The sequence below is a fragment of the Anopheles aquasalis genome, chromosome 2 (genome assembly GCF_943734665.1).
Source record: "Anopheles aquasalis chromosome 2, idAnoAquaMG_Q_19, whole genome shotgun sequence".
Taxonomy (NCBI): Eukaryota; Metazoa; Arthropoda; class Insecta; order Diptera; family Culicidae; genus Anopheles; species Anopheles aquasalis.
This window is the reverse complement of record NC_064877.1, coordinates 79,400,647-79,428,146: the sequence shown is the minus strand read 5'-3', so window position 1 is coordinate 79,428,146 and position 27,500 is coordinate 79,400,647. Positions and strand designations below refer to the sequence as shown.

The 27,500-nt window shown below is 50.2% G+C and overlaps 2 protein-coding genes across 6 annotated transcripts in view; one reads left to right on the top strand and one right to left on the bottom strand.

The window, feature by feature from the left end:
• The window catches only part of LOC126569634 (nuclear hormone receptor FTZ-F1 beta), a 28,833-nt gene extending 6,328 nt beyond the window's left edge, over nucleotides 1–22,505 (bottom strand). For both annotated transcript variants that reach the window (XM_050226871.1, XM_050226872.1), the window contains exons 1-2: nucleotides 22,362–22,505; nucleotides 20,021–20,406 (exon numbers count right to left, since the gene is read on the bottom strand). The gene's annotated coding sequence lies outside the window, so the exon portion shown is untranslated. The remainder of the gene's footprint in view (nucleotides 1–20,020; nucleotides 20,407–22,361) is intronic.
• A 1,185-nt stretch (nucleotides 22,506–23,690) lies between these two features.
• Nucleotides 23,691–27,500, top strand: part of LOC126569633 (klarsicht protein) — a 151,344-nt gene continuing 147,534 nt past the window's right edge. For 3 of the 4 annotated variants that reach the window (XM_050226870.1, XM_050226869.1, XM_050226867.1), the window contains exon 1: nucleotides 23,691–24,773. The gene's annotated coding sequence lies outside the window, so the exon portion shown is untranslated. The remainder of the gene's footprint in view (nucleotides 24,774–27,500) is intronic. The other variant, XM_050226868.1, reaches the window with a different exon arrangement.

Below are 27,500 nucleotides of genomic sequence, written 5' to 3'. Positions count from 1 at the left end.
AATAAAGATATAGCACACCATAAACATGTGACCCCATTACGACCATAGCAAATGATAACGAATTACGACTTCTGTTTCCAATCAGCGGATAGCGGCGACAATCCAAACACACGAACGGCATACGTCAAAGCATGGGCTACGCTGTTTAGTCATAGCCAACTCCAGATAGCAAAAGCAGACCAAAAAAGGTAGACTTTTCCACTCATCCGACATTAAATAGCCGACCGGATGATGAAAAGCACACGAATGTTGATGAAAAATTCACGAGTTTCCGTCTGCATTCGCTTGATGACAGCACGTCTCGTGGAACAAGGATTTTATGCTACCATCCCCGCCCACTCCCCTCACCCGCGGTTTTCTGCACATCCAATCGTGTGTAGCCGGAAATGGAAACGAAGGTAGAGCTGGTGGTGCTACGAAAAAGCTGCGAAAAATCTCATTTCCTCACCCGGTGTCGAAAGAACAACAAGGCCACAAGCCGTGTGGCGGCGGATTGGCTGAACCAGCGATTATAAACTCATCCCATCGCACCTCCATCGCACCATCCGGCGTCTCGAAGGAAATGGCATGTAAGTGTGCCAGTGTGTATGTGTCTGTGTTCGGTAGATGATAAAAAAGAACTCTCGAAACATATCGTCGTCGACGACGAATGGATAGATGGATCACGGGGACTGAACATGAACCGCCAACTCTCTGGTTCGGTGTCTCTTCCGCGTTTTGCGGCCATTTTTTCACCTCTTCGGTGGGGTGTTGCCACCGCACACACCTTTCGCATACCGCTGTGTGTGGTTTTTGTTTATTTTCTCACGTACACGCACGCACGCACACACAGATACACGCGCACACCCCATCTCGTTTACTCGCTTAGCATCTCGACCTTTCTCCACGTTTCAATGGATTGAGCCCCCCTCGAAGGGAGGGTGGGATAAGGTGTGTCCAAGAGCGGAAGGCTTCTTCTTCGTGTTATTCTGCGTCGTCTGCTTCGCGTGCTCCCGGACTACAAACACATCAACGCCCGAGCGGAAATCCCGTCCCTTTAAGCCCCATTTTATGCTATCCTCGCTCGCTCTCTTTCTCACTGGCGCTCCTTTCTCTCTCTCTCTCTGTTTCTCTGTCATTAGCTGCGGACGTCCCCCTTCTTCGGCTTCGGCTAGCAAGCGATAACTCTTTACGCAGCGCCATGCTATGCCATGCCATGCGAGAAGGTCATTCCCGCCGCCGTCAGTGGGACAACGAACACTCTCTCATACATACGCACGCACACACACCTAGGGGAGTGAAAGGCGGAAACCAGTGTGAGGGGGAGAGAGGGCAGAGCGGGAAACTGTGGCGGTGGCCATGGTGGTGGTGGAGGAAAGAACCGTTAGCCGGTCCTCCCCAAGCACACCACTCTATGCGGGGTGCAGCAGACCGAAAGGGGTTGACATTGCCCCTGCTGCTGCTGGTGCTGCGATGGCCACTGCTCTCTCTCTCCCCGAAGTCCGAGTCATTTAAAGCCGGGGGGTGTCATGGCGTACGAGGCGATAAAAATGGTGAAAGAGGGTGCAAACTGAGTGGAAAGCATGCGGGAGAAAGAGAGCGAGAGAACGAGCGAACGAGCACGAGGGTAGATAAGGTCGACTAGCGCTACTACTCGTCATCGACCGAATGATGCCCCCCCCCCTCGCCCCTTGACAGTCTGTCTGGTGCAACGAACAGATGCACCACTGGAAGTAAAAAAGTTTGCTTGAATCTTAAACCATTTTTTTCTTTTCACAAAAAGCAACGCCAACTGTCAACGCAAACGTCAGCAAGCAAGTCGCCAGCAGTAATGAACTAGTAATCCAAGAAACCACTGGCAAAAGACGACGATGGTGATGATGCACCCAAACGCATCTCAAAACTCAAGTCAGCGCACTGCACTGCATCCTTTATAGAGTCTGTCTGGCGACATGATGGTCTTGAAAAGGTCGTAGGCGTTCCTAGAGTTCCCGTGGGTGTCCACAGGTGTGGTACAACCGGTGAGGAACCCTGGTGCAGTCTTCATTCGCTGGAACGAGAAAGAGAGCCACAGATAGATAGAGAGAGAGAAAGCGAACAATGGAACTGTGCACTATACGGTGACCCCAAGAGGAGAGAGAGAGAACAGCAACAGCAACGAAAATTGCATCGCGGAAAGTGCATTTACTCTTCCCCCACGGGTGGGGAGGGAGGGAGAGTCAGCCATTGTTGTCTGGTGGAGCTGCTGCAAGTCGTCGACGGCAATCGAGGTGGAAAATCGTCTCGGAGGAACGGTGGTGGGTGGAGTGGCCACGATAGTTTCCACCCGATAGCGCCATGCCAGCAGAGAGAAGAGGTCGAGCGGGAGTTCGCTTGCAAACTCCAATCATCATCGTCATCGTCGTCGTCGTCGTCGTCGTCATCGTCATCGCCACCATCATTCGCGGTCGTGGTTCGTTTACCTTTTCGTTCGGTGAAGAATGGATGAAGCGGAACGGTGGTGGTGGGGATGATGGCGCTGCTGCTGCTGCTGCTGCTGGTCGGTATTGCACGCGACCCAGACACTATTTTCAAACCAGGAAGAGACAGCGCCATGAAAAGTGCATGTGTTGGTGTTTGTATGTAAGAGAAAGAGAGACAGTCAGCTTAAATCTCGTCTCATCTCTCTCTCGCTGTCTCTCTCTTTCGCTTCTTCCCTCTGTCTGGCCGCTGTGGAGCTACAACACGGTGCTGCTGCTGCAGGAAACTGCCATTTGCTATCGATCGTCGAGGACGATTACCGTCGGCCGCCTACGCAACAGACATGCTGGCATTCGGGCGAACGAATCACACAATGAAGTGGATGTCAAAACACCCCAGAGAGAGAGAGCGCGCTTCGGATCGCATGTGAAATGGCCGGTGAATGGAGGTGAGATGAGTCCTGCTCCTCTCTGGCTGGCTGCCTTGCTGGCTGGCTGATGGAGGAGATGAGTTTGTTTTATTTTTACCCATCGCAGCACACCGAGTAACGCACGGCACGGCCAAGGATCATGTTCAGGCGGCTGCATCTGCCGCTCATTTGTCTTCCGGGAACACCGACCAACCGGCGGACCACCGGCGAAGACGACGACGACGACGATGGCCAGTTCTTGAGCGAAACACGAAACTTGGCGAGCTGAGGTGAGCTGAGAATTGGCAATTTGCGTTCTCACTTGTCACCACGCCGCCGCCGCCTAAGATGAGCAACCGTCTCGCGTATCTTCTCGTATCGCTAATTGCCATGGCGACGGCAAGTAGGTAGCCGAGGCCTGTGACCTTGTGATGGTCGTTCAAGTTGAACGGACACCCTCTTACAGCGCGATTTCGCGATCATCGCACCACCACCACCACCGCTCGCTGCCACCGATTGTGCAGACTCACCGCAATCGCATCAGCAAGCGGGCGATCCGAGGGCCAGAACCATTTAATGGACGTCAACCTAGACGACTCACGCTCGTTCGCCTATCGCGCGATCACGATTCCAGGTCCAGTGACACGAGACGAGCGGAGTGTTGTTTCGTGATTTTCGCATCGAAAACGAACCAGCACCACCCACCCAGTGAGACGCCATTTTCCACCAATTAACTTTTATTACGCATCCTCCACCACCCCCGCACGGTCTGCCACTGGGTGTAGTGGGCGAAAGAGATCGTTACAGCAGCATCAGAGAAGTCGTCGCAAAATGGGGAAACCCCCAACCATCGCCCCCCAAGCTGTGCATGGGAGTTGTGTTTTACGTTCGTCATAAATTGTTTGACATAAAAGTTCGCACTCCCGTAAAGTGACAGTGGCGGAGGAGTTGCAATAAAAAAAAGGCAAAAAGGAATAACTCTGGGATCTAACACGTGAACGAAGGTTTTTTGGGTTGTGTTTTTTTTTCGGGGAAGGAAAATTCAATAAAGACGTTCATAAAATGGGTAACGCTTTTGGGAAAGCAGCTCTCCACGCAGCGTTAAACGGATTTTTTGGAGAGAAATCTCGTGTAGGATGGCTCCCCGCGGTGGTGGGAGGCCAGCAGTTATAGCAGAAAAGTTTACTGCTATGTTTCTAAATTGCAACATGTGATCCGAGAGCAGGCAGGAATAATGGTGACAGATACATGCTTTTACGAAGTGACGAGTGATCGTAACATTTGCAGTAACCAGTGGCTGCCTGCTTGACTGTCAAAAATAACAGCTTCATTTTATGTTACCAAGCAACTGGTAGAGCGGCAATCTATGTTCATATTGGGCACAACATAAGAACATAAAGAAAATAGCCTAAAACAATACAAAAATGAGTGAAACAATAGAAAGGCAAATCTAATCAGATGTAAGAAAAAATAAATGTATAAAAAGGAGATAAAATATAGAAAAACGATTTGAAATTTATCAAAACATTTAAAAGCAATCAAATAATAAACATACCTTTCCTCTAGAGTGTACGAAACTGTCATTTACCATTCACTGCTCCATAGCCACTGGCGTGGCCGGTAGATAGAGATAAACGCAATCACACAGCAGCCGGATATTTGGTCACTTGGTGGCCCTTGCTGTGAGCTTGGGGCCGGCCAGCGGCTTCTATGCAGGGACAAAATTGCAATCTGACACTCATATCTCCACTCCCAGCCACGGCTATTCCACTCTCCAATCGGGTTAACGGAATTGTTCACTCATTGAAGGACACCCAGCTAGCGACCAGCATTCGGGAGGCCCCCCTCCCGGTGTGAGAAACGACGACCGCCATACACCCCGCTAGATCACCCCCGGGCCGGTCCACCGATTGCATTACCATTCCGCTGCCATTAGGCAGGTGTCTGGGTCTGGGAATGGAAGAGGAGGAAGAAGAGGAGGAGGAGGAGGAGGAGGCCGGAGACAGCATAAATGCGAGTAGGCACAGAGCGGCACGGAGGAGGATGTGGTCAACCGTGACCGGACCCCGTACATACCCACGCATGCACACAAACACATTTGCACATGAATTTAACCTTCAACGCGAAGGAGATTAAAGCCGCTTGGAGCGGTGGAAGAGGTGGACGGCGTTTGTGGCGTTTGAATGATCCCAGCCGGTTTCTTCTTCGCCACTCGGTACTCGGTGTCGGTATCTTTAATTTGCAGTTGGACGGGGCCACAAGATGATGGTGCACAGTTAGTGACCTTGCACCAGCAGCCAGCCAAATCACCGTTCACCGCGAACTTGTGCGAAGTGGACTCTCGCGGTGTTAGCCACGCATACAGGGTGATCAGAGTGCGTTGCTAGCAAATTGCTATTGAATCTAACAATTTCGGTGTGTCTGCAACACAATTTAATACAATCTGAGGACTCAAATCTGGTGTTACACCGCAAACTGGTCACCCTGTTTATCGTCTGAAGCCGAACGCATGCAACCGAGCGTGTCCATTAACTCTCTGCAAGACGGCGAATCGCGTCGTAACATAGCGAGAAGGTGTGCATAGCGGTCGCTGCATAGCGCTGCCAAGAAAAGTGTCACGCGAGCGGCACAAATTTTGGCGACCAGACCATGGCGCCAGACCACTTTTGGCCGCGCTGTGTCCAACGCAGGATGCGAACTTGCGAGCTGCGAGCTGCGAGCTGAAGAAGCTGATGAAAGATCCGTCTGCACTGGTGTGGCGGCTGCTGTCCGTTCGCTTCGGGCTCTTCAACAAAGTTACAACCGACGATCTGCTGCAATCGCTCCCGCGAGCACTAGGCACGGGGGTCTGCGTAGTAGTCTTGAGTACGCAAATGACTCAGAAAGGTCACAAAACATGGATGATTTTTTTTAAAAGCGGAATTGTCATGACTGAGCAGCATGGTATCCAACACAGGAAATGGCTCATTTGCTGCTCTTCGCCCCAATCGGTGTGTGGTCATTAATGGTCGGCGAGAAAAATTGTGAATCATCTCGCGCTGTCACCAACCACTGTTTTTTTGGCTGTCACAGTGACTTTCTGACTCAACGAATCCAAGTGCACGGATACCCCGAAAGCAATGGCTCCTGGGACCAAGCGACGCACTCTCTCTCTCTCTCTCTCTCTCTCTCTCTCTCTCTCTCTCTCTCTCTCTCTCTCTCTCTCTCTCTCTCTCTCTGTGTCGAATTGACTGACTGATTGAGGTGTCTGAGAATCGCTCTTGTGCCGTACGCTGAACCCATTCATTTCGATTGCAATCGAAACCAGCATAAACCTGAACCTCGCAACGATTGGCACAGCACAGCACACCAAACTCCCAATCTATGCCACCATGTTCGGGCGCGGATTATGGAGCGGAACCACCGGCGAACAGCCAGCCGAGCCAACAGCAGACGAGCATCAATGAAAACGGGACGGCACTACGGTCTCTCTCTCTCTCTCTCTCCCTTCTTTTTTACGCCCTGAATCGGCCTCTATCGATCCAACAAAGTTCAATGGCACTCCCGGTGACTCCCGGTGGGACGCCGCCCAGCCGGGAATATGGCGAAATGCGAAAAAAGAGGCTTTCCAGCGCCCCAAGTGTCCTTCACACGCCCTCAGCTGGGTGGGTTGGTGAGGAGTTTGCTGCGCTTCATTAGCTATGCACAAAAGCTCACACTCCCTCCACTCTCTTCTTCTCCTCTTTCGCCATCTTGAATGGCCGGGCCGTTGGTTGGGCTATTCAAGTTCGAACTTCAGGGCCCATTCCTCCCCCACCACTGGGGGTGCAGATCTGACAGCGTATAGAGGACGTCAAGATACAGGTTGTGACGTCGCGAAAGAGGAAAACAGATGGAATAGAGCGAAAAAGAGAGGCGGAGAGATCACGGGGCTGACGACCTATCTGAATCGTCTAGCGGTGGAGTTCATTAGGTGTCTGTGTTTGTGTCTGCGTGTGTTTGTCAGTGTGATGTGCGCCAGTTGGACAGACAGTTGGTCTTCCGAGATTTCCTCGCCGGCTGTTTCTCATAAAATCGTAGAAAAATATGTCCGCCACATCAGCAACAGCGGAGCCAGTCTTGGAGGGCAGCAGGATGAAGGAGAGTTAATAAAGATAACTTCCCTACCCCTTTAGAGGACGCACGCAGGTTGACACCTCCACCTCCTTGGCGCGATGTAAAACCGAACCGGAAATGAACTAGACACGCTTGCACCGGAAAATTGACTTTACGCTAGCCGCCACCACCTTCCGTGCTCATTCTCTCCAGCTCTCTCCACCGTCTCTCTGTCTCTCTTGATTGCACTTCTTCTCGCGTATCATCCCACGAGGACCGAGGACATCGGCCACCATTAGTCGTTTGAGGTTAGCACATAAACCCGGCAGCTTTACGATCCACGAGATGCGATGCGACGCGACACAGAGAGACAGAAAGAGAGAGAGCGCACCACCATTGCGGACGCAGATTGCAAAAGCCAACAGCACCGGCACCGGCACCGGATAACGCAACGCATTTCTCTTTATTTATTTGCTTCATTTTATGTTTTCTACCCACCTCACCCACCACTGTCACTGTCACTGTCTCTCTCGCTCTCTCTCTGCGTCTCTCTCTGTCCTCGGAGGACCGAGATTTGTGTCAAGTGTGTCAGCAGCAGAAGGCACAGGGAGCGGGTTTCCTTCGTTTCCTTTTTTTTATGCTCCTGCATTAATATTTGCAACACTTGTTTCGCCATTTCCTGTGTGTGGGGCTGTGTGTTCCTTTGGCACTACGCGGCCACTGTCAGCCAGCGCGCTAAAGGTTGACCCCGACAAACCTCACACCTCCGCACATATTGGGGAACCGCATTCTTTTCCAAGAAGGGCACTGAACGACAGAGCTCGCGCGCGCGCGAGAGAGAGAGAAGGACCACGATCGTGAAGATCGCGAAGAGAACTCATTTTCACCGTTAATCTTGCGGCACGGGATTCTCGTTGGATTCCTTTCGCGCGCGCGCGCGTCCTCTAGGTGTCCGGCCCCTCCCGGGGATCGACCTGATTCTCGGCCTCGACCGTCAACGCGCTGCCGATGCCACTCTGGCTTCCCTCTTTCTCTCCATCTCTTTTTCGCTTGGTGTATTGGTAGCCCTAGGGGGTCCGGTGGAAGCTGTGACATCGTTTTTATGCTCTTACGTGGCGTGGCAGTGGCCTGGGCCTACGCGGGACCCACTTCCACACTCCGGTGGTGAAGGCGACAAAATGGAAATGGATTTTCGGCGCGCCACGAGAACCGCGAGAAGAAGGTTCGCTGGTTCGATGTTTTTGAAATCCTTCTCAGAGAAAAAAAAATCCCCAAAAAACAAACGCAGCGCAGCAATCTGAAACGTATCTTCTTTCATTTCTGTTCGTGGTTGCGACCGCCAAGTGACCGAGAGCGAGAGAAGGTGTTTCTTTGAATTTATGCTGCTTTTGCTGTTGGTGTCGCCGCCAGCAATCGGCCACAGACTCGGAACTAAGTCGGGAACAGCAGCAATCTGCATGAAACACACCCAGACAACTAAAAGCGGGGAGGGGGGGGGGGGATTGTATTCAAGATGCGCCTTTCGACGACCAATGGGCACTCTGATTTCACCAGTTTAATACTCAGGGAACGAGGTCGCGGATTCCTCGGATTGATAAAAACTATCGCGAAATGGGGAGCAAATCGAGCTGCGTGGTTCTGTGATTATTGGGGATCGACTCCGGAGTAGTAGTCCACTAACAGCATATTGTGATCGCTGGATCATAAGTTTGAGTATTAAGCATTAAATGGAGCTTATGTATTGCAACCGAATTAATTTCCTATAAACATTGGAGCATTGAGCTCTATAGTTAACGTTTTAATGAAATAATTTATTACAATAAGGCTTTTAATTAATACTTTTTACGTGGATATCAAGGATCACGAAGATCATAACGATATAAATATAACTTTAAATATTCAAATATTCAAACATATTGCCGAATTTATCCATTTGTCTACAAAATTCTCCAGTATCTTATGGTAATGTCATGTTCTTCTTCTAACGAGATCCAAGAACACTTTTCCAGGCATTTCTCCATATAATAGCACCCGGGCCAAAGCAATACACTTATAGTTCCTCCAAGTTTATTGAACACAAAACAGCAACAAAGAATGCTTCCATCTAGATTGTCACCTTCCAAGAAATGGCCATGTCCCCTCCCGTGACCGCCATTAGAATTCCAAATAGTGCGTAGCGTCACCGCACCGTACCCCGAACACACGCATCGCTATCGCATCGGGATTAGAATTTACAATTTGACATTCCAGTTGCGTACCCAACTCAAGGTGCGTGCGTTTATGTGTCTGGAACGGGGAAAAAAAACTATCGCAAAACCCCCTCTGCGTCGTCTTTTTGCGGAGACAGTTTGAGTGTCTGCGAGGCCCCAAGAAGTTCACGGACGGGACTTCGGCCTAGCTAGGGCAACCAAGTCCAAGTGTCAACGACCTCCGCGCCCAGGGAGAGAAAAAGAAATGAAATAATCGCCAACAAACCATGCGGTTGCGGTTGACCAAGCGACCACTTTAAGGGTGGGGTCTGTGGTCAAAGGTGAAGATCTTTAGAACGATCTTTGAACATTTGAGATCCTCCGCTCCGATCGTTCGTTTAGAATGTTTATGACACGTGGTCGTGGACGTGTTGCGCAGCTCAGTAACGTCAACGCAAAGGCTCAGAGGCCGTTCTTGGGGTTTGCAATTTGCGATGCCATTGCACCCAGATGCCGCTTGTGCAATTGTGCAATCGGCCAAACAGTGCATGCGATAGGCGCAGTGCTACTGCTGCTGACCTTGTAGCCCTTGTGCCACACTCGTGCGCGCAAAATTCGCGGAACGAACGCCGTCTCCAAAACACCTTCCGCAACACGCGTGGCCCCAAGTACTATGGGAGTGCTGCTGCTGCGGGAACGTGCTTACGCGAGACCCCCGGAAGTTGCATTTCATTCGACATCGGTGCCGCGGCTCGTCCGTTCGTACGTGAGCCGTTCGATGCCTCGATGGTTGGTTACGCGACGTGTGCCCGGCACCTAAACATATTCCTCGCACTCTCTCCCTCTCTCCTGAGCTCTCTACGGGCCCCCCTGTTGCTTGGCAGTGCTTGCGTAAGTGGCTCTGTGAGGAAGAGAAGTTGAGGGATCGCACAAAAGATCGCTCGATCATCACTTCTCTCTTAAGTTACCCAACAGAATCGACCATTTCTTGAACTCATTTTTAGGCCTTGGCACCACGGTTTCTCACCATTCTGAGTTCAAGTTTCGACGACGACAACGACGACGACGAGGAACTTGTTTCGAAACTCCCAAAATCCGGTATCAATCCTCGACCTACGGAATTGGTGCAGGGGATTCGAAATTATGTTGCTCCGACGAGCGTATCCGTCAGCCAGCACGGAGGTGGCGGCCGCCATCATAATCTGCGTTGACCTTTTCCGAATAACGGTGAAGTAGTGAGGCGACCAGGCGACGACGACCGGTCCCGGCCGATGTGGCCCACCAGCAGCAGTCACGTACACATGGACCCCTCTCCCTCTCTGCCTCTCTCTCTCTTTAGCTTTCTGCTCCTCTTCCTAGCTTCTTTACGCAATCGAAGGGAGATTGGTCACCGACAACGGCAGCAAACGGCGGCAGCGCAGTCAAGGTCGCCAAGCGATCTTTGGGCTGGCGGCACCTGCAACCTGGACTGGCAGAGGAATCGAGGCGACTGGACGACGGATGATGTATCATCATATCAGGCCTGTAATGGGAACAGCAGCAGCACCACCTTCTCTCGCACGCCCGAGACTCGTATTACGGTAAATTGAGTCATTGTGCGGTGGTCGCGAGCGAGAGAGAGCTGCGGGCGATGCAACGACGGCGACCATGGATCGTACGATGGTGATTCATCATCATGCTCCACCATCGCCGGGAAGGAGCATCATCACGGTCTGCTGCGGCTACGAAACACCTTTCACGATGAAGGATGGAGGTGGAGAGGCTCAGTGATGGTCAGTCAGCGATCGGTTTCAAGGTACGCTGGATGGAGGACGACGTCTACGACGACGATGTAACGGAATGGAAGCTTTAGTTCTAGAAGTTCCCTTTTTTTCTTTAGAAATTCCGTTAGCGATCGGTGTTCAATCTTGTAGACTTGAGATCAAGAGGCCAAGGGGAGATGAAAGATCACCAACACCGATCATTCGTCAGCGTGCAGCGACTACTCTCCTTCTCAATGCTGACAGTCTCATGCATTTATGCATGATCGCGAGCATGATCACCAGCAGCATAACTCCAGCCACGCACAGCCTCCAAAGCAGCAGCAGCAGCATCACAGCAGCGATCGCGATGAAACTTTCAACCCAGCGCTGCATCGGATGCGTAAGTGTGTGTCAGTGATCTCCATCGACACGCACATACACATGGGGGTGCCGAGACACACACCCGAAAAAAGGGAAAGGTCGCGCCCTCTCTCCCTCTGTCTCGTGATCTCACTCGCTGTATATTCTCCCTCTAGTGTTCCATTCGAATTTCGATGTCACCCCAGTTTGGGGTCATAAGCCTTTGGTTCGCGCGCTGGTTGGTGTGTGTGAGCTAGTGGTCTACGAATGCGATCCTCTTCCGGAGCTGAATCACAACTCCGCAGCAGAGTTGCAGACTTGAAGATCGAAGATCCATTCAGATGAGTCAGCGTTCGGCGCCCCAAGCCGTTCAGTGCGAACTAGGTCGACTTTCGGTGCAACCAAAAGCCCACAAAATGACGATCGACGATCGGCGAAAGGTTAAAGCACCCCTCCATTGACTGCCACGTGGCGCTAGACGCAAAAGTCTGGACGCTGGCACCTGGAGTCACCACCAATTGTGCGCCAATCAAACGATATGACGAGACTGTTGGTCGTCGGAAACATAAATCGTTCAGCCCCGACGATGACGACGATCGCTAACGATCGACAGAGTGCTCTGTGCCCTGTGTTGTGTGTTCAATAGCGCCAGCCGCGAGGGCTGCGATTTGCTAACCGAACATTTATCACGTGCCAATTACCGGGCACTACTCCTGGAACTGTCAGTCTCCCATGGCCACCCGTTCAGCGTCCAGCGATTGCGCATGATTCATGCTGGTACAGGACAGTGTGGCCAAAAAGAAGAAAAAAAAACGAAACGAAAATGGACGGCCACAAAAACAGCTGTTGCTCCAGTTCTGGCCACAGTGGCCGCAGGGCCCTCGAGCAACTTTCGCAAAAGCTCAAAATAGTAACAGCGACGGCGTGTAGAAACGTGTGCAAATGCAAACAAGAAAAAAAGGAACACAAAATGGTACCGTAGTAGCAAACGCAAAAGAAGAAAAAATAAAACCTACGATACAAGTAAGTGACGGCAAGTCATAAGACACGTGCCCAAAAACCAGCTCCACCGGATTGGGACCAAACTGGAATCGAACCGAAAACGAGGACTGTCTAGGTGTTTTCGGTTTTGGGCAGTAGTAGCCGTGTGGCCAACCAATTTCGCCATAAAACGCCCGATCAGTCCACTGATCTGCAGTCTCCTGTACCGTGCCGAGGAACAGCGCCACTGAATCTGAAGGCTAAGTGGCCGGTGCTGCGCGAAAGGTGGTTTCCAGCCAAACGGTTTGGCAATTGGAGAGCTCCAACACATTGGCATTAGTTGCAGCAGCAGCAGCAGAAACGGCGGCAATACCGCCAACAGCAACAGAACCGGTCAGCTGACGCAAACGATCGTGTCGTGGGGCCGTTCGGACAGCGTTCAAGAATAAGATTGGCCTTGTTGTGTGCCGTACTACTCACCGCTGGACACGTCGTGGTGGTCAATAATTCATATTGACTCGACTTTTCCCCTCTCCCCCTTTGCAAACCCCATAAAGAACGCAGAGAAAGCCCAAGGAACAGCTGGATCGCCCTCGCACGAGTCGATTTCACCTCGACCAACTACACGTTGTTCTTATTAACGAGAATGCTGGAATGCAGCCGGACACACACTTGGGGGGCGAATTCCTTGGCACAGGGAACCTCTAAACCGATAGTGCACCCACCCATCGGATCGGAGAACGGCAACCCGGTCGATCGGTCGGTCGGGTAACTAAGACGCGATTCTCGCGATTCTAACCACTGCTGCGGACAAGTTGCCGAGTGGAGTTTGGCGTAAACCTTGGATTTTAATCGAAGTTCCCTGCGCTCGCTTTAGGGCCAGAGGCCAACCGGCTGCTGCCGGTTTCGTCGCGATATTCTTAGGCCTCGAGTCAAGCCTCTGGGCGCAGGGCTGGGCGCACCTTTCAAATACCAACCACCGGCGGCCGGCCCTACCGGATTGGTGGCCGCCAAGGGGTCGATCCGTTCGAGGGGCGAGGGCAGTGGATGAAGAAATTAATGCACACCCGCCCGTATGTTGCACATGCACATGACACATCGCACACTGTCGCCAAGAGTCTATCGATCGCTCAGCAACACCAGTGCCAGGGGTGGTACAACGTGGTACACGACGACGCAGCATGTCATAGAGTAGACATGCCGGCTTCTTCTTCGTTTTCGTCGCCTTCGTCTTCTTCTTCTTCCTCTTCTCGATCGTACATGTGCTGTTTGCTGCAAGTAGTTTAAGGTGAACCGGAGCTGCACCACGCAAAAGACATCAAAAACTAGATTCTCGAGCTCGAGTGAACCACTCATTCTCGAGGCTAGCGTGCCGAGGCACTGAGGGAGTTAGAAGGCTAGAAAACTACGGTTGGCCACGGTGCTATGAACGCTGGAAGGCTGATGTCAGTGCTCCAATGAGTAGAGACAATGCAAAACATGAAAGTAATTGGAATGATTTGGAATACAAAAAATATGAAATCGATACGTTAGGAACGAGTTTAACTGGTTACCAACGACGTGGTAGGAAGCAGAGGGTAACTAAATTTATTAACAACACAAACAACATAGTTTTTATCGAGTTCAAATGATTTGCAATGGTTTGTTCCTTTTTCTACATAATATTTCCTTTTTTAATGTTATTCTGTTTCAGAGCTATTCTATTTTGTGTGTTTTATTATTTTAAATAAAATGCACTCATTGCATTTCATCGCCCTTTTTATAGAAAGCAGCAACTAGAAGACTTAGGATGTGCTTTTAAATGAATTCCGCTATTTTCTCAACTATTATCATAAACTAAGATACATTTTATATCGACTTGAAGCATTCAGTGTTGGTAACAGATCATTATCCACAACATGCTAATAAAACGTATTAACAGGACCTCGAATACGATCATTAAAATTAGTAAAACACCCAAATGAATGTTAAAAATTAGTTCCAGTTCAAAGTAAAAGGAAACATCATTTCACTCAGCCCCCCGACGGGATCTGAAGCAACATTACCATCCCGTGCCACATGCGTGAGTGTGCGTGTTATGCGTATTGCCATGGCAGCGGCAGCAACAGCAACGGCAGCAGCATGCCAAGCCCACCAAACGTGAACGCCTCGAGCGATCTTTCGTTCGAGTGTGGGCTCGATCGACGGTGTCTCTTGGAGCCCAAAGTCGTGAAGATCGAGCCCGCAAAGGAGCGGAACAGAGACAGAGACAGTTCGTTTGGTGCCTTCTTCGTCCGACATCTTGGAGTCACTCGAAGAAGACACGCAAAGCCAGGGGGAGCCCAGGAGGAGCGAGAGCGGTTGCAGCTAAATTGCAGTAACGGGAATCGAGCAGTCCCCTCTCTCGTGTGGTTGGCCTTCGCTTCCTTTCTAACCCCCTCGCGATCGCAGACTTTCGTGAACCCTTTCTCACTCCTTCGCTCGCTCGCTCGCTTTGGAGCCTTTCAAGCGATGGAGCTCGATCGTCGACCACGTCGTCGTCGTCGTCGTTTTGCTCGATCGATTTGCCATTCTCCGCACCGCTCTCTGTCACCGGGTGCTTGTGGACCGGCGGCTGCCATTCCGTTCGATGGAGCACCATGCCCCTCACCCCCCCCCCCTCGCATCCCTCTCTCTCTCTCTCGTTCTCTGTCGCACCTTTGGAGCTGCGATCGACGGCGATTACCTTGGACGATTTTTCCTCCTCTGCGTTCGCGTCTGCCCCGTCGAAGCTCACCATAACGGGCGTTGTTGCGGCGTTACGGCCGCGAATTTAAAAACTCGAAAAACCGAACGAAAACCAAAAAAAAGCGAAGAACAGAAGGAAAAACAAGGTAGAAGCACACCGGCCAACCGATCGACCGATCGCCGGGGCACAAAATTGGTCTTGAGAAACCGTTCGATCGCATCTCGCTCGTCGATCGCGCACGATCAATCGAACTGTTTTGCGAAGGGGAAAAGAGGAAAAAGAAGCAGAGAGACCGGGTCGCGCGATCACTCGATGTCATTCCCTGTCAGTCACATGAAACGAAAAACACGCAACACCAGCAACAGCAGCAGCAGCAGAGGTTGATGAGGCGCGACTAGACTAGTCCCCGCAACGCCAGACCTCACCATGGGCCCCCCGCGGGAGGCGGAGAAGAAAGAAGAAAAGGTGTAGCGGAGCAAAATGTTATGCGAAACACTGAATCATGCGATCGGCGTGAATGTTTTGGAGAGGCAGACCGGTGTTTCGCTGCCGGTGAAACCGCGATGCGATGAAATCGATGGTGATGCTGATGGTGATGCTGATGATGATGATGGCCGCCTAGTGTCGACGAACTCGGAGGTGAACTCGAATGTTCATGTTCGCCATCACCACGCACCAACATCACGTAACGCCGAGTCGCAGGCGAGGCGCTTGGTTGGCTTTTAACACTTGTTAGCATAAGAAGCGTGGCAGCATAAGCGTTATGTTCGGTTGCGTATGTCACACCCAAAGCAAGGATGATTTTCAATTGTCTCACTCGATGCACTCGCGTTCAGGGGAGAAAACTCGAAAGAAAATTTTCGTTTTCCTTTTCTAAGAAATAGCGAACCAAGATAAAAAAATGCCATTAGTCTTTCGAGGAAAATGTAAGCAAAGGGAAATGTTTTGTTGGTTCGCAGAATTAGCGAACACGAATTCCCCCAGACACAGAAACAAAAAAAAAATGGGGGACATACCCAAGGACACACTCTTGAATTCGACGAAACTGTGTTGACGTATTGTTTGACATCACCGAGAGAAGTGGGTTGACGATCGCGAGTGAATTGAATCGAAACATCACCAAGATGGACACCAATGTGACCCGAGATGCAGCACGGAATAAATGAATTTAAATGTTCAACGAAACCGTGACATGACACTAGAGCATGAGCAAGAACAATCTGACGTGACTTTTCGACGACACTTGATCACTTGGCATGATCGAGCATTCTGCCGCCGCGTGTTCTGACAGCTCAAGGACGAAGATGACAAATCGAAAAGTTCGTCCTCCACCGTCATCATCTAACCGAAATCCAATTCAAATCGGTTCAACCTGCCGTAAGTGCCGATATCCCAGTGCCAGTCATCTACTGCTCGGCTCTCCCCTCACCGGTTCCGAAACGTGAATTTCCGATGAGTTACCTGCCGATGGGGTGGGGGATCGATTGAACCGAAAAAAAATGCGAACGAAAAAAGCCAACGACCTCCTCCTTCTTCGAAAAGAAACGTTGATCCTCCGCCTTCTCGCACGCTCACATCCCAAACGTGGCACACCAAAGTGCGTAAGCGCCGCATGTGGACACGCACACAGACCGACGGAACCGCCCAACCGCCAACCTACCACAGCCAGCAGGCCGGCCGGTGATGCCGCGATGCCCGATGATGTTTTCATTAGAAATGCGAATTGTTGTCGACATTTCGGTGACCTTGAACTTTGCACAAACGTCATGGCGGCCGGCCGGACTCCTTTGCTCCCCCTCCCCTGGTGGCGTCTTCGGTTCGTTCGCTCGCTCGCTCGCTCACGTTCGTGAATGGAGGAGGAAGCGCTGGGATCGCGAAACTCGCGCTCCGTAGGGCAGTTTCTAAAACACAATTGAATATGGAATAGTGTGTTCTGGGTTGCGCATGAATCATAGAAAACTTCTTCGTTTCTGACTCACTGACGGCACCAGACCCGACGAGGAGGAGGAGATTGATTCTGTTTCTTCAGAATGCGCAGCAACGCACACAACGGCAACACTGTGATCTCGTGTGTTTTGTGTGCCATGAATTGTGCGACATCAAATATGATAATTTTGTAGAGACCAAGATGGAAGCAGCTGAGAAACGGCTGCTCCTGCTGAAAAGGGTGGCTAGAATGGTGCACGATAGGAAGCGGAATTTTAAATACATCCACAATGGTGCCATGGGAAGAGCTATCTCTATAGAGGATCAAGAATAGTTTAGCCCTTCTTTGGAGACGAATTTTTCAGACTTGCATAAACCTTGGTGTGTATCCAAGTAGCCGATCAAAGTAAAAACTGTCAAATAGAGAATCGTGGGGATCATAGTAACAGTGGAGACAAGAACGATCGAAATTTCGAGGAAAATATTTTATTTAACAGAAATTAGAAAAAGATAAACGATTGCTTTTCCTGTTATCTTTTGTAGCTTTGTACGAAACAAGAATCGAAAACAGCGCCTCGTTTGCTATCTGGTCACCTTCTACTCAAGGATGGGAGAGAAGCAAATTTTCAAAAAAGCAACCTCGAAAACATAAAACAAAAGATGGCCACCGGTTAATTTGGACACAGCATCGACTTGGATAAAGGAAGAGATAAAAAGAACAAGAGGAACAGAGAAGAACGGAGCTCTCCAACGCAAACCGGCTACTCCTAGTCGCCCATTCGCACGTGGCTTCTTCTCCTTCTCTTCTCGCCACAAGAAGACGCGATATGTGTTCTGGCGATGATTCTTGATGTGGTGTTTCCTTTAATTGCCTGCGCGAGAGACGAGGAATAACAAGCTCCTAACGCTCATCATCACTGACCATGCTGATGATCGCACCGATGATGATGATGATGGTGAAGCAGGCAACACTCGATTCTCTTCTCCGGTTACCCGGAGGAAGATGATGCACGCAAGCAAGCGAGCTAGCGAGAAAGACCTTGAAGGACTTTCGTCGTTGTGTGTGCATGTCACTGTTTGTGTGCGTCTGCGCGTGTGCTCAAGATCGAGTTGTGGCTGGTTGGGGTGGCCTCTATGTTCAGCTGCGCGTGCGGTCGCAGGAGGTCTCAAAGGTCGATGACGTAGCAAGACCGAACGTCAACCGTCGCTGCTGCCGCGGTTCTCGTTCTAAATAACTTCTTCCCAAGTGCGTGCGCGTGTGTCTGTGCGTGGTTTTTGGTCGCTTCTTTTGACTTCCGATATCCAACTCCCACCAGCATGGTGTGCGTGGGACAAAACGGTGCGCGGTGCGCGCGCGCGCGCGAGACTCAAGGAAGTCAGCGGCGACGACGACGATCCATCAGGTGGTTTTGGCGTCGTTCGCTGCGCCGTCTTGGATTGGGATTTTGTGTTTTTTGGACCTGCGGTCGTCTGTTCCGCTGGCTGTTTTTTTTTGTTGCTGTGCGGCTTATTTTTGGTGTCGCGCATTTCTTGCCGTTTGTTGTTGCTATACGAAGGCAATTACATCTTTATCTGCTACACAACCGAGGGCGAGAGGCGAAACAGATAATGTGTTTTTGGGGGAGTGTGCTGCTATCGCATTACAGTCGAATACGGGCTGGATGGATAAAACAAACCAGTGGGGAGATTACGTTCGGCAAAATCAAATATTACGTTCAGAGACCTTTTGTTTGTGGTGTTTTGATAAAAATAAGATTTTTTCTGAAACAATCTGCATCGCTAAGCTTGCTTTGTGATTTGTTTTTAAACGCGAACCAGGAAAAAATGTACGAAAAAATATTTTCCATGTTTTCTAAAAGGCTTGGTGAATATGCCTAGCAAATAAATGTGGATATGAAAATGGTCCATAAAAATGTCCTCTAATATTTATAGTTATCGAAAGTTTTTCATGCACTTTTGATATAATTTTGTTGTTATTTTTTCTCTCCGAAAATGATGTCGATATATAAAATAAAACTGATAGGGAGATATTTCGCATGAATACTTCCTAAAATATTAGGTTTCATAATATTTTATCAACCCATTAATGTGTAAAGAACCGCTTTGAGCCGCTAGAACCCCGCAAAGGAGTTGATCCTAATCAAAACGTCCAAAGTCTACTCGGTAAACGCCTACCATCGACACCGATTGCTTCGATTGCATCAACCTTCTTTTCTCGGCTTCGCACGGTGCCTTGTCATCGCCGCCAAACGATGTCACCTCGAACCAGAAAAACCACACACATACGCACACACATGTATAGGGTGCGGGTGTGACAGCGGGGGCGTTAACTGCGGCGGCGGCGTCGGCGAAGTTGTTGTTTTGTTTTTGTTGATCAAATTTGAATAGCCGGCACCGCCAAGGACACCGATCGCACGCATCAAGGTCAAACGCGGTCCCCTCGTTGGTAACGCGCGCGAGGAGATACCGAGCGACCGAGGGCAAAAAGAAGAAGAAGACCACGAGAAGCAGAAAAAGAGTTGCGGTGAATTTATTCAATGGATTCCACGGGGGAGGAGCGTTAGTGCCTGCAGTGGCCCCTCGATTGTCGCTCCGGATTTGGGTTTTATTTGGTGCTGTGCTCCAGAACCGGGGCCGTTGTGTTGCCAAGCAGACCCAGAGGCCGATCGTTGCGCTTGCGACCGTCGCCATTGAATTGGACCCCGGAAGATGAAGGTCATTCGGGGAGGCGACATCGCTAAGTTGGCAGAATGCAGGCCCGCAATTCGTATGCAGATTTCGTCGCCCTCGCGAAGCGAAGACGATCGCGACCGTGGCCGGTTTGCGTGGAGAGAAGATTAGCGGTTATTTGTTTGTCTCGCTGGCCACATTTATCAGTGACATCTTTATGTCCGGGCCGGCAAACCGACCGTCGACGATTCAAGCGATTGTCCCAGAGAAAATGAAAATATCATCCAAACAGAAATAATCCGATTCTGTGCGGCCATCACACGGAGTGACCGTGATGGTGCGAATTCGAGAATACGGTGAGTCCCGCGATCTCGACCTTGACATTGACGACCGGTGCGCCGGTTGAAACGGGTTCCAGTCGCAGTCGCCGCTGCTTCGGGGAAGTCAGAAGGATGCAAATGATGTAGAAAGGAAGGACACGGTCATGTCTCCACGGTACCCGAATTTGCATTCCACGACTCACCTTTTGTCGTTCGCGAACCAGACGAGGCAGTAGGCTAGGCAGCATGATGATGATGATGGTGAGGATGAGATGATGATACCGGGCCAGGGCTCTTAGCTCATCCTTAATGCTGCTTCCGCTTTTCCGTTTTTTCCTCAAATTAAAGAGTATTTTTTGGGGAATTCGCTTCGAGGGGACACATCCCCAAAAACCTGGAGTGTGTGAACATGTACACTTGCGTCACTAAGCACACTCGCGGCACGGTAAGAACAGGCACACAAGGATACACACTGCACACTGCTGGGCGTCCAAAGGCGATTGAAAAGCATAAAAAAACGCACTCAAGCTAATCACAACAATCTAACGCACCACACTGCGCGATACACCGACGTGGTAGAAACGCGGAACTGAATTTTCAGAGGAAAAAAGAGAGGAAAAACGTAAGAAAAATCGGGAACGAGGGAAATTAACCAGAAACACACCACTCTCTGTCACACAGAGCTCGGTCAACGGAGTGTCGTCGTCGCCGCCGTCTTCGCTGTTCGTTCGTTCGTTCGCGCTTCTTCACTTCTCGAAGTCACAGCCAACCAGCCAGCCAGCACCAGCCAGCCAGAGCAGAGTTTATTGACTCAGGGCACAGCACCACACCGCACCAATACCAGCGCAGTAGGCGCTCTCTTCTCATCATCATCACCGTACGCACGCATCGTCACCAGAAACTCATACAATCGCACGGCAGTATCGTCTTCCTCACTCATGCGCACATCCTTGTCGGGGAAGTAGAGCGAGACGAAGGATCCGATGACACCTACCACACCATCCCACACACGGCGGCCACGGTGATGGCGGTTGGTGTTACCTGCCACCACCTTTGTGCAATGCCTTTCCCCTCTATATGCTGAAGCACGAGTTTATGCTCCGGATGCTGCTGGTATCACACGCTTATTACAACCTTTTCCTTCCACACCTCGTCACGAAGCTGGTATTTACGCGGATTCCCCCGCCCGGATAGGTTTGTTAAAGGGGAACGGTTGCCAACGATACCGTCGTCGCCGTCACCGTCGCCGTCTGCGTGGCTGGAAAAGGGGTACACACGCAAGCACAACGCGCACTTGTTAGATGCAGGCGATGGCGATGGCGGTGGTGTGTGGCGGAATGATGCGCGTGAGTGCCGCGCTGGAAACGCACACACAAACACATGCGCGCTCGCACCTGCCTGCCCGTGTCCCATCGGCAAGGCCATCCACCACCACCACCACCGCCGCGAAGGGTACCGAAACGAGCAGAGCAAGAGGCAGAGGAAGAAGGACAACGCACACCCACGCGCACACACTGTTGAAGAAGAGCACGAAGGGAAGATGCGATGAAGAAGAAACAACACGCAATTGTTTGTACTCGCTCTCAGAATGCGCGTCGCTTACGCGGGTGTGCGGAAGAGAGAGAGAGGCGACATCAGAGGCTGGAGGCTTCTTTGTTGTGTAAACATTCATCCCGACGAGACCGAGAATACTGTCGCTTCGCATCATCAAACATCACCGGATGCCTGCACACACATAAACACCAGGTTACGCACTTGACTACGCCTTGACAACGCGTGATGCTCGGATTCGCCTGCTGTGTTTCATCAAAACAAACGCTCACCACACTGCTGCTGCTGCTGCTGCTGCTGCTTCATCACAAAAGTACACCAGCGAGAAGGATACGCACCGAAATCCACACACCGATGTCCCCCAAAAACACTCACAGAGCCACAAAGACAGGTAAAGGGTCCCTGGAGAAGGTGCGGGAAGGTGAGCACACGATCACACCACCTCTCCGCAACCCCTTTCACTCGCTCACGGTCCACGGGCTATTTTTGGGGCCACCATTGACGACGACAGACAACGGCGACTGCTGCGTCCTTCCCCCTTCGCTTCTCATCACCAAAGTCGCGCGAGACTTTCTTTTGTGCCTTCTCCAGCAGCGCCAGCGCCAGCAGCACTCACTCACACTGGTGCGCGCGGGCGCAGAACCGCGGCGCTGAACTTGAACTTTCGCAACGTTGGGTGACGAGTTAGAGGGAGTGGGGTGGGTGGCTGGAGCGAGAAGCTACCAGGGAAAACAAAGGGAATGGACGGTGACGTTGGCTCGCTCGGTTTCTTGTTCTTACTCCACGGGCAGGATAAAGGATCACCAACAAGACGCCCGTCTTATGCTGAAACAGGTTGGAGCCTGCTTTGATGGCGATTCTCTTGCTGTTGTTGCTGATGGACACTTGACACCACACACAGGCGCACGTGGTCACCGGGGTTTCCCGAGAGGAGGATTGAATCCCCTTCGAAGTTGAACGACACTTGGGCACCACCGTTTTGGGAAAACTTACCAAAAACCCCAATCGACAGCCAACAACGGTTTCGAACGAAAGGTAACCGCTACGCAGCAGCATAATCACACTTCTTCACTCGCCTTGTTGTAGTTCGCCGTTCCACGAGCGCGATCCACCCATCCGCGGGAACGAGTGCTTGCGTGCCGGTCCAACGTTACCAAGAAAATCCGACGAGGTGAGGAAAAAAATCCGCTTCGGACCCGTGTTTGGCCGCGGGATGAACGCATCAACATGAGCGCCACATGAACGCAACATGAACGCATGGTTCGTGGAGGTTCGGGTTTGTTCGGCCATGATGGAGGCGCATGGAGGCGCACGGTGGGCGCATGGAGGCGCCAGGTTGGGAGGTACCGGGGAAACTCGAAAAGGTGTTTCGAAAAGTTGCTGGTTGCTGGTTGAATGTAAAATTGTTATTATTTTTGGAATATATAAACCAACATTCTTGGAAAATTATATTTCTGAATATTTAAGTGTTTCTGGATAATTGCATAGAGTAAATGCCGTATTCTTTATAAATCGTGAGAAAATTGTTTCTATTAAAATAATGAGGAGATCAAAGGAACCAGGCTAGCTAAGACACACACCCGCAGCAACGTACATGAACTCAAGGATCAGCAGTGCAAAGTTAAATAATAATTTACCCTCTAAATGAGGCTAACAAACCACATTTTTGCTATTGAACTGTTATTTTTTATTACTTTGTGCACATTTTGGTAATTTTTCATGCATTTTGTAAATATCTAGCTACGGTGTTTCACGATGAACACAGCATATTTTTGAACTGGTTTTGAGACACGCTGCCTTGTGACATTTTGAACTATTGGTGATGTTTTTTTCACAGGAACTTTCGAATCAATTTTCGAACATAAACACATTAAAGTCTCGAAAAAATCAGAAAATTGTGCACTGTGATCCAGTTTTAAGATTAATATAATTTTTTTAGTAAATTTAATGGACTTCTCTTTTGCGATCATTTTCAGCCGGCTTTAACGTGTTGGGAAATTGTAGAAGAAAGGAAATTTTGTGTTTTTTCATATTATCGTAAAATAATGCATTCTTTTTACAAAATTGAACCTTTTTTTTACGACTACCCAATTATTGTGGTTTTAATATTTTTTTCAAAGTCATTGTTAGCAAAGCTATTGAATTTTTATTACAAAACAAGCAACAGTTGCGATTTACAAAATCCATCTTTAGCGGTTGAATTTGAATTTTCTACTCCGAACGGGGATGAATTCTCGGAAACCGAAATGAGTGACGGCTCATGCGCCCCGTTTGGATTGTTTCTCTTCTTGTTGTTGCTCGCGTGAAACTTCTCTCTCGGCGGTCTTGTCGTGCGGTTGTGTTGACCGTCGTCGTCGTCGGTGCTGATTGTGTTCGACGGCAGTCAATAAGGATATTCCCACTATCCTTCGTTCCGGTTTCGTGACAGAATCGAAAACAAAAACGGAAAAACCTCAGTGCAAAAAGTGTATTTAAAAGGATCAGCGTGGGCATAATTTTCGATTCACGAAAAATTTCAACGAGTGCTCTGTGAACGGCGGCTTCTCGAGTGCGTGGAACGATCATCATCATCAACATCATCATCCACCAGCGTTTCCAGCAGCGCGAGAACGAATCGGCGACCGCGCGGCGGTTTGAATCGAAAGAAAAAAGAAAAATCACTTTGCAGTGGTGTGCGTGTGTGCGCGAGGCGCTCTCGACACGCATCGCGGTCGTCGTCACCGTCGTCAGCGCAGTCACAAAAGCCATTACCGCCGCGACCGTCATCAGCATCTTCCATCTGGTGTGGCCGAAATGCCGTTCGATTATCGCCGCCGCCGCTGCCGACTGTGAAACGAATTTGGTGTCACCGAATCCAAGTGTGCTGTGTGGCCGCGTTTCGCGTCGAAACTTAGACAGCGAGTTTGCGAAAAACGGGGAAAAAGTGTAGTGAGACAACGTAATCCTCCTCCTTCGGTGAAGTTGCTGGAGCGCGCTTGTGGCCTGTGGCTCCGAACGGAGGAGTTATACAGTTATTTCGCTGGAATTGTAAATATCTCGTCATTGTAAAAAGTGTAAACCCCAGCATCTTAATTCCGTGTGTGCTCTTGTGTGTGTTTGTGTGTGCGTATCTGTGTATGTAAAGTGGTGTGTGCGGTGCACGCTTGTCGCCGTTTCTTAAGCTGCTAAAGAAGGTGCGTAAAGGCCTCGTTCGGTTGCTGGCCCTCGGGGAGCGAATCTTGCAAACCGCAATCATCATCATCATCATCAACGTTGGTTGGCCATATTGTGATTCGTGTCACGAGTGAGATCGGCTGTGGAGAGGGAGAACTGTCTGCCTGCCTGCCTGCCGGTCGTCAAAGAAGGCGAGCCCAGAACATCACCCTGCTACTGCATCTGCTGCTGCTGCTGCTGCTGCAATTGAATGTAAGTGTAACAAACGAACCCATTCCCAATGGCGACCATAAAACGAAGGATCTTCGCGTCGCCGTGTTGTCAAAGGTTCCAAGGTCCATCATCATCATCATCCGCGCTGTTGGTTCTTAACGCAGTAGCAGGCGCCACTGTGTTGGTGCGTTCTGATGCGGCAGCAGATGAACTGCTCACATGTGTGCGTGCAACTGACTCCAAGTGTGTGTCTGTATCATCCTTGGGCGCTGGAATCGCGTACTTTGATCCGGGACCTTTTTTTTATGCTTCCGCAACCCCTTGCATGCTCTGGGGCTCTGGAGTCAGTAGCGGTTTTGCAGCTTCTTCTTCTGCTTCTTCTTCCTCGTGCAGCTGCAGCTGCTGCTGCTGCACCTGACAACCGCAAAACGGAAGAACGCAGCCACAACACACGAGACACCGGATGCAAGGATGCAAGTGCAGTAGCGCCATGATGCCTCATAAAGGCAGAGAAAATAGAGACAGACACAAAGCGAAGACCGCCGCCACATGCACCCGCCCGTCCTCCGTCGACAAATTGCATAATGTTCCGTCCGTACTGTTTGTTGTTGCCGCCACCTTTCTTCTCGAACATTGGCGATATGAGGTTTTTGTCGTTCGCTGGTCAGGTAGCCGCACACAACAGACACTTGGTCTCGTTAGCCTTGGCTTGACTTGGCGGCTTTTCGGCGGCTTCGTCGTGGAGAATGCAAAAAACCACGCCACCGGGGCTCGCCTCGTTTACTTCGACGGAGTGAAGGCTTATTTTGCAATATTTTCCTCAAACTATGGCGCACGCACATCGCACAAACACTCTCGCGCGCTCGCGACGCGATGACGATGACGGTGACGAAGGTGGCCATTAGTAGTTCTGTGTGCAATTTCGTGTTGTGGCCCTCAAAACCTCCATGGAACCTCCGTTGTGGCCATATGCTGCGCTGGAATTGGCAAAGCTGAGTGCGTTGGTCATTGGGGCTAGCTCTGGGGTTGCTTTTCACTTTACGGCAACAGCAACTTGCATGTTAATAAGATGATTGATAGAGTTGGGAAATGTGTTGCCATGGAATGGTTGTTTGAATATCCCGGATTCGATAACTGTTATCGGTACCTTGAAAATGAAGGGAAAGTCTTCTAGAAGGAGACAACAGATATCATTGTTCATGAACAATCGGGGCTTGGTTTTTATTGCACTGCTACAACATAAATTTTGTTGCTATATGATGTATAGACCTCAACAAATAACTTTATGTTAGCAAACAAAATTGGTACTGTTTTTGTCTCTAAGTTTTGCAAACTACAGACGCCTTGATCTAATCAACTAGCAAGAATCTGTATACATTTTGATGACTGAAGCAGCTCAGTTAATACAGCGATTGTGCTAAGCATTCTACAAAATGCTAGAGACAAGATAATTCCACCACCACCACCCAGCCGACTGCGGCACCTACCAGAAGCCAGAAGTTGTACCAAACCATGTTCGTGGTAACCGGTAATTGAGCAACCGTTGCTGGCGTCCACTAGACCCACTGACCATAATAATAATCCGTGGCCCGTGCGTGGCTGGAGAACAGACCCGAGAGAGAGAGAGATCAGCCTGACCGTAGATGGAATGCAACCTCGATGTTCCCGGTCGCTCGCTAGAACCGGTCGCCATCGTCATCGCCCTCGTGTTCTGACTCGCCAGCCCCCGACGACTTCAATTATCGTGTGTGCAATGCGGAAAATGATCGTCGATTCTTCTCCGCCAGTACTAGTTCCGTCCAGGCTGGCTGGTCTGGCTGGACTGGCTGGTGTGCTCGACACGACCAGATTGCACCAAGACACGGATACAGGCGGTACCCCGCCGGTTGGTGGTGGCCTATGGTTGACATTTCTCCGGAGATGCCGGATGACGTAACGGTTGCGAACGAGCGAACCGATGGCCACGCGCGATGCAGAGCCATTGAATTGGACGGCAACGCCAAACGGTCAATTGCCAATTCCGGCTCGCCGTTTTGCTTCCATTTTCCTGCTCTGCCTCTGCCTCTTTTCATGGATGAGAGGAAAATTCGCAATTCCGAGTGGCAAAACGACTCAGACGTACAGTTTTTCACCATAACAGATGGGTACAGCGATGGCATCTACTTTTTCTGTTGCCTGTTTGTCGAGGAAATTGATTTAATGTTTTATTAAAAAAAAAACAACAGACACTGGAAGGCACTATTTAATGACCAAATGGGCGTGGAAAGGCGGTGACGTTATTAAACGCGTTATGCAAATTTTCTGCATTTTCCACTCAGTAAATTGATTCCCTGCCTAGAGGCTGTTCCGGGGTGGTAGGATGATTTGTGTCGTTACTTGTTTTGCAATATTCATTGGCCAATTTTCCGATTATCTTGATTTTTTTTGCAATTTTGGACTTCTGTTGGACCATCTGTTGGACATTTCTGTTCCCACAATTATCTGGTAAAAGGGGAAAAATGCAGTTGAGCAAATCGAAGAGAAATAATCGCCAAGTTCACTTGGAGGTTTCGATTTCTGTGTCACCAGATGAGTTGCCAGACGAGTGATGAAAAACATAATTTCTTATCATCCAGATAAGGCAGTACCTTATCAGCCGTCTCCGTCACCCATCGATAATTGATGATTGATAAAAAGCGTCATTTTCCTTTTACTCCGGCCACCGAAACAGGTTTCAAATGTCCGTGAATGCCATGGTGTCGCCTTTCGTTCACCCAATGCTCACCT